The sequence below is a fragment of the Triticum aestivum genome, chromosome 1D (genome assembly GCF_018294505.1).
Source record: "Triticum aestivum cultivar Chinese Spring chromosome 1D, IWGSC CS RefSeq v2.1, whole genome shotgun sequence".
NCBI classification, from domain to species: Eukaryota; Viridiplantae; Streptophyta; class Magnoliopsida; order Poales; family Poaceae; genus Triticum; species Triticum aestivum.
In genome coordinates this window covers 5311737-5322082 of record NC_057796.1, presented here as the reverse complement: position 1 = coordinate 5322082, position 10346 = coordinate 5311737, and the positions used below count along the sequence as shown (strand labels likewise).

Sequence of the window (10346 nt, the reverse complement as noted above, 5' to 3'; positions counted from 1 at the left end):
GGGGGAGAAGAAGGGGGCCGGCGACGGAGCCATATGCAGAATGTTGAATCATCCTTTGGCCAGAGGAACTATTAAAGCTATAACTTGTCGAGAAACTTAACTGCAATCTGTATGTAGGCTGGAGCCATGCAGAAGGCTGGTCTGTACTAGTTAGGGATCATCCTGAGAAATTTGGCCCCTATCTTGCTCAGATACTTGTAATGCGAGTGAACCTGAATTTCCCAGGTTTAGTAGAACAAACTTTTTCAGCTGTGGTTTTATCCGCTTGGATACCGATGGTACACCGGCAGTGCTGGTTACTGGGGAGATTTCGAGGGCAATGCCCCGCCAAATCATCCATCTCGCAAGGGGAACTAAAGCTATAGCTTGTCTGAGGAACTTTCCAGCACTCTGCACTTTGGATCTTGTGATTTTCTTGGATGCGATGCTGTGCCGCTATAACTGAACTGCTCTGCTCTCCAATACAATAGCCTGCTCTGCTCTGCTTGGGGAATGCTAGCTTGTGATTGCTTCTACAACTGAACTATGCTGCAGTCGTTCTCTCGACTGCGAATGGTTGGGGCCTGCAGTGGACTGCTTGGTGTTGATTCGAGCACCGAATCAACATCCCAGGCCAAGTCGGTCTGATCTGGATTTGGTTCGCCGCTGCTGGTGTCTACAACAGGCAGGGTTCACCAGTGCAGTTTAACTTCATCTCCACTGTAGCCCCAGTAGTTTTCCACATTCCTCTGAAGATGATTTTTTTTTATCCCAATCTGCTGATTTGTTGTGCCAAACAACTTGTACAAGGGTCCATATTCTACGACGATGCAAGGCTGTTTTATAAACCACTCTCAGACAGCGCGTACATCAGTAGCACTAGATGGTTTAATTTGTGATCCCACAAAAGAAAAATGCTGCAGCTGAAGCTAAAAAAATGCTGTTTACTGGGGAGGTGTGTTGAGAGAGCTTTTCACGGTGAAGATACCATGGTTTGAAATGAGGTGATAAGTTCGGGGTATTGTTGGTTTGGCGACGGAGGAAACCTTTTTACCAGGACTACATCCCAATTAAGACTAATTACGGATCATCCTGAGTTGAAAATCAGGATATGAAATGGCAAATCTGATGATCGTGTGTGGGTGGCTCCACAGAACATTCCTGCTTTTCTACGGTGCATCGAGTCTGTGTTGTTGTTGTTATGCAAGTATCTAGAGTTTCTGTACATAAATAATGCCAAAAAACTGAGCATCCGAATGGCCCACGGACACTGCCCGCTCATGAAGGGGGTGATCATATTCACCGACCCCTGCATCATCCGCTTCTCCAACATGGACTCCATTCTGCACTACACTAGCTTGTGTGTTCTCCTGTGTTGTGCTACACCCAGTTGAAGCGTTCGATGAGAAGTGGGGGATGCCCCCTGTCCACCCCATAATAGTGTACCATTATGTTCTATAAATCACGAAACTAATGTGGTAATCCACATGACCAGTGCTTCTAAAACAAGTACACTCAGCAATCTCACCCTAGGCCTCCTCCTCTCCATACTCCGCGTCCACTTGCAACCACTCATCCGCCACACTTGGAATACATCTGCCACTATACTAGCGGCAACTAAACGCTAAACAACGCCTACGGAGCAAATATACAATATCTAGCCTCCTTCCTCCGAGATTTTACTTCCGCCTCTCCTAGCCTTTTGCAGCAGAAAGATAAGGCACAGTTCCAAACGCCATATATGCCCTCGCATTGTGACATGGCGATATTAGCGCCTCCTCCTGTTCTGTGTCTCCTCGGCCTTCCGAATGGCCTAGGAACGCTGCCCACTCATGACGGGGGGCGATCATATTCACCGACCCCTGCATCGTCCGATTCTTCAACATGGACTTCCCGCACAACCCACTCAACAACGGGTGGAACTGTTAGTTACAACTACAACTAGTTGTTGTGTCCCTTCCTGTTCTCCTCATTTACGAATTTCATTTGATCTGTCCGGAATAATTAATAACACGCAGGGTTAAAGCTTCATCTTGTTGAGAAATTTACTTCACTCTGTGTTGAGTGTTTATGCACATTAATTTTGGCAATGGCAAATGTGTTCTTATCTTACCCACTTGCTTCCGTTGTCATCACTTCTCACTTTCTCGCCAACTTTGGAGGACGGCGTAATTGTTGTTGTAATTATACTGTTAGTACAATATCATGTTTTCCTATAAAAAAGAATGACACAGGTTTTTTTAAGAGAAAAGAGAAAAATGGAATGAAGAAGTTGGTTTAAATGACAGTTCAACTCATCCCCATCTGTGTTTTTTCTTCTTTTTATTATTTTTTCTTCTTTTTATTAAGAACAGAAGCCATCCCCATCCGTAGAGCAGGCCGCGGGTGTGGGACGAGAGCGGGCTGGGTTCCAAATCACGAGCCCAGCCCAGCCTGGCCCAGCTTTGCATCTCTATCTCCGCTTTCCTCTTCGCCCAGCCCGCCGGACCACCGCCGGCGCAAGCCACTGCCACCTCCAAGGAAGGCCGGATCGCCTCGTGCCGAGGCTACTCGCCGGCGCAGCGAGTCTCCCAGGTCCCAGCACCGCAGATCGCCGGCCATCCGTCCATGGCAGCGTCGGCCACCACCTGCGTCAGCAGGACCAGCACGGCGGCGGGCAACAACATCAGCACCGAGTTCGGCCTCGCCCTCCAAACCTCCCATCGCGCCCGCCGCCACCACCACCACCGTTTCCCATCCCTCACTCCTTCCCCTTCCCCTCCCCCTTCCGTTCCTTCCTGCCCCCAAATCCCCACTCTGACCTCCATTTTCCCGCAGATTCCCAACAAATTAGCTAGGTGAAATGGGGCGGTTTGGCCGGACAATGCTGTGTCCGGCACAAGTGTAGGAGGAGGAGGTGAACTAGATAGCGGCTGGATAATTTAATTTGTTCCCTAACCTGGTAGTTGTTGGACTTTGCAGCCTCAAACACAGATTTGTCTTCCAGGTTAACACTGATTCACCATTGGCACTGGGTATGTATGTATGTATGTATATGTTTTCTTTTCGTTCTCCATTTTACGGACAAACACACATCGTCATACTGCAAATGTAGTGCTTGGTCGCCAACTAGCAGGAATGAATGCTATATACACCACCTGGAGATCATGACTAATGTGTGATGTGCTTTCTAGGTTATTCATATGGTTTCTTTATAATGGACCTATTGGTGATCTCTCAAACTGGAAAATATGGACTTGCACTGTACTCTGTATCGAGTTCCTGCAGCTGGACAAGAGGAAGGGATGCTTCAATTTATGCCTTCCAGTTCACTTGCGTGGGTAACTTGATACTGAGGATCAGGCATGCCAGTGCAGCTGGGTGTCCAAACGACTTGTTATCTTTCGATTGGAAAAATGTATTCTGCACATTCTACCTTCATTTCTCGAGCAGCTCTGTTTCTACAAAAAGGTTACCTTTATTGCTTTATTTATTAATTGCTCGTTCTCGGATTTTATCAGGACATCACAATACTATTAGTTACCTACAGAACTTCCACCCTGATGATGATGGTCCTTTTGGTATACCTGCCAAAGCTTGGAAACTTCTATAGAAAGTTGTGCTGCTTACTCTGTCATTACATATATACATTATGAGTGTTCGAGATGGGTTGTGGTTTTCCTTCTGGTATTAAGTACTTGTAGGATTTAAGGTACTTAATTTATGCTTAGAAATAAATATACAGGAACATTTCTTTCAGTTCGCTGTAAATTCAGAAATCTTCAGCTCTCAATTCTTGCAGTGCTGCATCTCTGAGACCGTTCATTTTGCTTCAGAGGAAATTGAACTTATTTGCGCGCCCCACTTCATTTTCGTTGTTACTGATTACCTGTTCAGAAGCAAACTACACCGCTGATTACCTTAGGCACAATGTTGTTTCTCAAGCATGTTAGTGCTCTGCTCTGCAAAAATCATCTCTTCCTCTTCTCATCATACTACAAATGTAGTGGTTAGTTGCCATCTAGCAGGAATTATATCATTTGGAAGTTGTATTGAGCATGTTGGTGACAAAATACACCACCATAATTTGTATCTTTGTGGTTGGAAGCATGCCTTTTTTATATTCAATACGCTGTTTAGTCGGCCCAGTTTAGTTAATTGTGCAACTAAATGGCGATTTCATACATTTCGATTGATCTTTGTCTGTGTGAGCAAAATATTGGTCCTAATGAATCTTGTGAATCCTGTGTATTTTCTCTGATAACATTTATCTAGATAAAGATCTTGCAGCTTCTTATGTTTAGTATAATGTGCAGGAAAGCTTAACAAGCAGTTGAATTGATTGGGAGGCGGGAAATTGATGTAGCTGATGCACTAGAACTTCTCATCAGATTCTGAAATCAAGCGAGTAAGCTATCTAACACCTTTATGCATGCTTCCTTTTTTCTTAGATGTCTGTGATAAGAGGTTCTCAGATTTTATTGGATTTATTCACGCGAAAAAAGAAATTCTCTTTGGTTTACAGAGTTTTTATTTGTCACCCTTACTTGTGAATTAGTTATTGATAATTATGCGATTCTTTTTGGAATTTCTCATGAAAAGTTGTTGTATAACAAAGAGAAAGACATATGTCCTTTTGTCAAGTCTGTTAATTCAGTTTTCGCCATCTGTTATGCATGCTTATCTCACTGTAATGCACTTGCTGTGTGGTTCAATAGAGATGTTGTCTGCACAATCTGATTTTCCCCAGCGTCGAAGATGTCAGCTGGTTCAGATATGCCATTTAACTGAATTCCTGGGACACCAAGTCCTCGAGCACTGAAGCAAGTGAGACACTTTTTCCCCTTGTACCACATTACGAAGAGCGCAATAGTCATTCATAGAAGAGCAAAATAGTCCACCTGGGTAAAGTGAATCATGTTTCTCACGTGGTGCTTTTATGTTTGGAAAAAAAATTCTTACCTGCGAATGGATGTTTTTTGGAATCGAAGTGCACATTGTCTCAGATGGCTGTCGGTGTACCCATTTGATTAATTTAAAATCTGCATCGTTAATAAAACACCCACTTGGTTTATTTGCTCACTGTGTATGACTGGCTGATCTCAGTCATCAGGGATATTGCTAGCTGTTCATATGTTTGTTTATGTGTCAACAGATTAAAATTGCACGGTTAAAAAAAATAGACTTGAAATATTCTGTATACTAACATCTATGACCCTCTGCTGTATGTCAGGAGGAGAAATTGCCACTGAAAATTCACTCGGAGGCCCACGTGTGAGTGGAGAAAATCCACCAGCATCCTCTTTTCCCCGCAGCACGTCTCCTCTTTTCTGAAGAAAATGAATTCTTTCCTCAAAGGCCATCCACCATCCTCTTTTCCCCACACCACGTCTCCTCTTTCCACAGAAAAACGAATTCTTTAATTTCCCCAAAGGCTATCCATCAGCATCCTCTTTTCCAAAGAAGAATCGAATCCACAGCTGACAGCATGTCTCTGAAATTCCCCATCATGATGTCTCCTGAATGCTCTGCCGAATCCCACCCCCACCCATTCCCAAGCTTTGCTGCTTTGAGATCTCCCAAATTTCTCACAACTCCGCGCCGCCACAGCTTCACCGTAGCTACCGCTCTTGTCGCCGGCTTTGGCCCAGGCTCTGCCGCTGCAACAACGCCGGAGCTGCTCGGCGTCCACATGCCGGTAAGGACGAGCTGTGCGAGCTTGTGAAGGCACCCTGTTCAGCGGCTGTTCCAACGATTCAGGTAACTACGGCTACAAGATTGGATTTTGCCTGTGATTATTCGTTCAAGAACAGATTCTAAGCAAATGTACATGTCTTGCTCATACCATTCTCTTCTTCATCATTTCCTGCAGTGCACTTGTCTTGGGGGAGTTTCCTCTGAACATTGCAATGGCGGAGCTGGTGGCCACCATGGCGATCGGGCCACTTGTTTCCATGCTGAAGGACAAGGTGTCCAGCTACCTCCTGGAACAGTACAACGTGATGGAGGGAATGGAGGAGCAGCACAAGGCTCTCAAACGCAAGCTTCCGGCCATCCTCGACGTCATCAGCGATGCACAGGAGCAGGCCATGGCACAGAGGGAAGGTGCCAAAGCCTGGCTTCAGGAGCTCAAGACAGTCGCCTATGAGGCAAATGAAGTCTTCGACGAATTCAAGTACGAAGCCCTCCGCCGTGAAGCCAGGAAGAATGGGCACTACAGCAAGCTCGGCTATGATGTAATCAAGCTCTTCCCTACACACACCGTGTTGTGTTCCGTTCCAAAATGGGTCGCAAGCTTTGCCTGATTTGCAAGCCTTTGAGGTCCTCATAGCAGAGATGCAGGTCTTTGGGTTCAAGTATCAACCGCAGCTGCCGGTGTCCAAGGAGTGGAGGCAGACCGATTATGTTATCACTGACCCACAAGAAATTGCCAGCAGGTCCAGAGACAAAGATAAGGCGGAAATTGTTGGTACACTACTTCTTCAAGCTAATAATGCAGATCTCGCAGTGGTTGCCATCGTTGGAATGGGGGGCATTGGTAAGACCACATTTGCACAGCTCATATATAATGAACCTGGAATTTAGAAGCATTTCCAGTTGTTGTTGTGGGTATGTGTCTCTGATACCTTTGATGTGAACTCCCTGGCCAAGAGTATAGTTGAAGCATCTCCCAAGAAAAATGATGATACAGACAAACCACCAATAGAGAGACTTCGGAAATTGGTCAGCAGGCAGAGGTATCTCCTTGTATTGGATGATGTCTGGAACAGAGAGGTCCATAAGTGGGAAAGGCTGAAGGACCATCTTAAGCATGGTGGCATGGGTAGTGCGGTGCTAACAACAACTCGTGATAAAGGAGTTGCTGACATTATGGGTGCAGATACCCACCTTCTCAGTGGTTTGGAGGATATATTCTTAAAGGAAATTATTGACGCTGCAACATTCAGTTCCGAGAAAAAAAAAGCCTCTTGAGCTAGTCAAGATGGTTGATCAGATTGTGAACAGGATGTCGTGGCTCTCCTTTAGCTGCAAGTGCACTGGGCTCTGTACTTCGTACTAAGACCAGCGTGAAAGAATGGAAGGCTATAACATTTAGAAGCAGCATTTGCACTGATGAAACTGGAATCTTGCTAATACTCAAGCTTAGCTACAACGACTTGCCATCGCACATGAAGGAGTGCTTTGCTTTTTGTGCTACATTTCCGAAGGATTACAAGATTAATGTGGCGAAGCTGATCCAACTATGGATCGCAAATGGCTTTATCCGGGAATACAAGGAAGATAGTCTTGAAACCATTGGACAACTTATTTTCGATGAGCTTGCCTCAAGGTCATTCTTCATGGATATAGAGAAAAGTAAAAAAGATTGGGATTATTATTTCAGAAATACATGTAAAATCCATGATCTTATGCATGATATTGCGATGTCTATTATGGAAAAGGAATCTGTTGTTGCAACTATGAAACCAAGTCAAATCGAGTTGCTTCCAGATACTGCTCGACATTCATTTTTGTCATGTGAAGAAACATAAAGTATTTTGAATGATTCTATGGAGAAAGGATCCCCAGCTATCCAAACCCTGATGTGCGACAGTTATGTGCAACGCCCATTGCAGCACCTATCAAAATACAGCTCTTTGCGTGCCTTGAAGCTTTGAATAAGAACAAAATCATTTCTGCTGAAACCAAAGTATCTGCATCACCTGAGGTACCTTGATCTCTCGTACAGTAATATCAAAGCACTTCCAGAAGATATAAGTATTCTATATAACCTACAAACACTGGACCTTTCCTACTGCTCTTGTCTTGATCGACTTCCAAGACAAATGAAGTATATGGTTTCCCTCCGTCACCTCTACACTCATGGATGTCCGGAGTTGAAGAGCATGCCTCCACAACTTGGAAAACTTACAAAGCTGCAGACACTCACATGTTTTGTAGCAGCAGTGTGACGCCCCTGATTCAATCATACACTAATCATACACGCAAACGTGTACGATCAAGACCAGGGACTCACCGGAAGATATCATAACACAACTCTAAAAATAAAATAAGTCATACAAGCATCATAATACAAGCCAGGGGCCTCGAGGGCTCGAATACAAGTGCTCAATCATAGACGAGTCAGCGGAAGCAACAATATCTGAGTACAGACATAAGTTAAACAAGTTGCCATAAGATGGCTAGCACAAACTGGGATACAGATCGAAAGAGGCGCAGGCCTCCTGCCTGGGATCCTCCTAAACTACTCCTGGTCGTCGGCGGCCTGAACGTAGTAGTAGGATACTCCGGTGTAGTAGGAGTCGTCGTCGACGGTGGCGTCTGGATCCTGGGCTCCAACGTCTGGTTGCGGCAACCAGAAAGAAAGGAAAGGGGGAAAAGGGAGAGCAAAGCAACCGTGAGTACTCATCCAAAGTACTCGTAAGCAAGGATCTACACTACATATGCATGGGTATATGTGTAAAGAGGCAATATCGGTGGACTAAACTGCAGAATGCCAGAATAAGAGGGGGATAGCTAGTCCTGTCGAAGACTACGCTTCTGGCAGCCTCCGTCTTGCAGAATGTAGAAGAGAGTAGATTGAAGTCCTCCAAGTTGCATCGCATAGCATAATCCTACCCGACGATCCTCTCCTCGTCGACCTGTGAGAGAGCTATCACCGGGTTGTATCTAGCACTTGGAAGGGTGTGTTTTATTAAGTATCTGGTTCTAGTTGTCATAAGGTCAAGGTACAACTCCGGGTCGTCCTTGTACCGAGGGACACGGCTATTCGAATAGATAAACTTCCCTGCAGGGGTGCACCACATTACCCAACACGCTCGATCCCATTTGTCCGGACACACTTTCCTGGGTCATGCCCGGCCTCGGAAGATCAACACGTCGCAGCCCCACCTAGGCACAACAGAGAGGTCAGCACGCCGGTCTAAATCCTATGGCGCAGGGGTCTGGGCCCATTGCACACCTGCACGTTGCGAGGGTGGCCGGAAGCAGACCTAGCCCCCTTAATACAAGAGCAGGCTTACGGTCCAATCCGGCGCGCGCCGCTCAGTTGCTGACGTCACGAAGGCTTCGGCTGATACCACGACGTCGAGTGCCCATAACTGTTCCCGCGTAGTTGGTTAGTGCGTATAGGCATGTGGCCAGACTCAGATCAAATACCAAGATCTCGTTAAGCGTGTTAATTGAAGTATCCGCGAACGCCGACCAGGGCCAGGCCCACCTCTCTCCTAGGTGGTCTCAACCTGCCCTATCGCTCCGCCACAAAGTAACAGTCGAGGGCCGTCGGGAACCCAGGCCCACCTCTACCGGGGTGGAGCCACCTACCCCTTCAGCCCCCATCTCCGAACAGTATCATAAGTAATGTAACATTATAAAGTCTATAGCATATGCCTGTGATCACCTCCCGAGTGATCACGGCCCAGTAGTATAGCATGGCAGACGGACAAGAGTGTAGGGCCACTGTTGGAATACTAGCATCCTATACTAAACATTAGGATTGCAGGTAAGGGTAACAACTGTAGCAACAATGACAGGCTATGCAACAGAATAGGAGTAACCGAAAGCAGTAACATGCTACACTACTTTAATGCAAGCAGTAGAGAGAAGGAATAGGCGATATCTGGTGATCAAGGGGGGGCGGGGCTTGCCTGGAAGCTCTGTTGTACAGGAAGAAGGGTCGTCAATGACGTAGTCGTACTCATTGGCATCAGCAACGGTCTCAGGGTCTACCGGAGAAGAAGAGAGGGGAAGAAACAGTAAATATGGATCAAACAAAGCATCACAAAACATAATGAGGTAATACGCGGTGCCTGATCTAACGCAGGGATAGGTGATATCGGCGAAGGGGGAAAACATCCGAAAAAGTATTCCCGCTGTTCCGCGTTTTTGACAGACGGACCAGAGGGGGAAAGTTCCATGTTCGCTATGCTAGGGACGTGTGGCTGACAAACGGACTGCGTATCCGTATTCGTCACGTTATTCTGAGCAACTTTCATGTATAAATTATTTTCATCCGACTTATGACTTATGGTTTTTGGAATTACTAAATTTATTATTAATTCAAAAATAAACTAAAAATACTTTTTATACTCAACTAGAGCTAGCTACAGAGCATGACAGGTGGGGCCAGGGGGCTGGGTTGACCCAGTTAATTAGTCTAGTCAACAGTTGACTAGTCAACTGTTGACTGGTCAAACCAGGGTGGTGGGGCCCAGGTGTCATGGACACAGTATTAACAATTCATTTTAAATAATCTAATTTAGGTTAATTAGATGAGGGGCCCACTGGAAGTGTCGGTTTAGGGCATATTTTTTTTATTAATGGCTAATTAGGCTAGGTGGGCCCCTAAGTCAGCGGTCAAACCCTGTTTAATCATGCGCGAGCGTGCT

The 10346-nt window shown here is 45.8% G+C and overlaps 1 pseudogene; it reads left to right on the top strand.

The window, feature by feature from the left end:
* The first annotated feature begins 2375 nt into the window (after nucleotides 1–2375).
* On the top strand, nucleotides 2376–7968 carry LOC123179807 (putative disease resistance protein RGA4; annotated as a pseudogene).
* Nucleotides 7969–10346: the final 2378 nt, after the last annotated feature.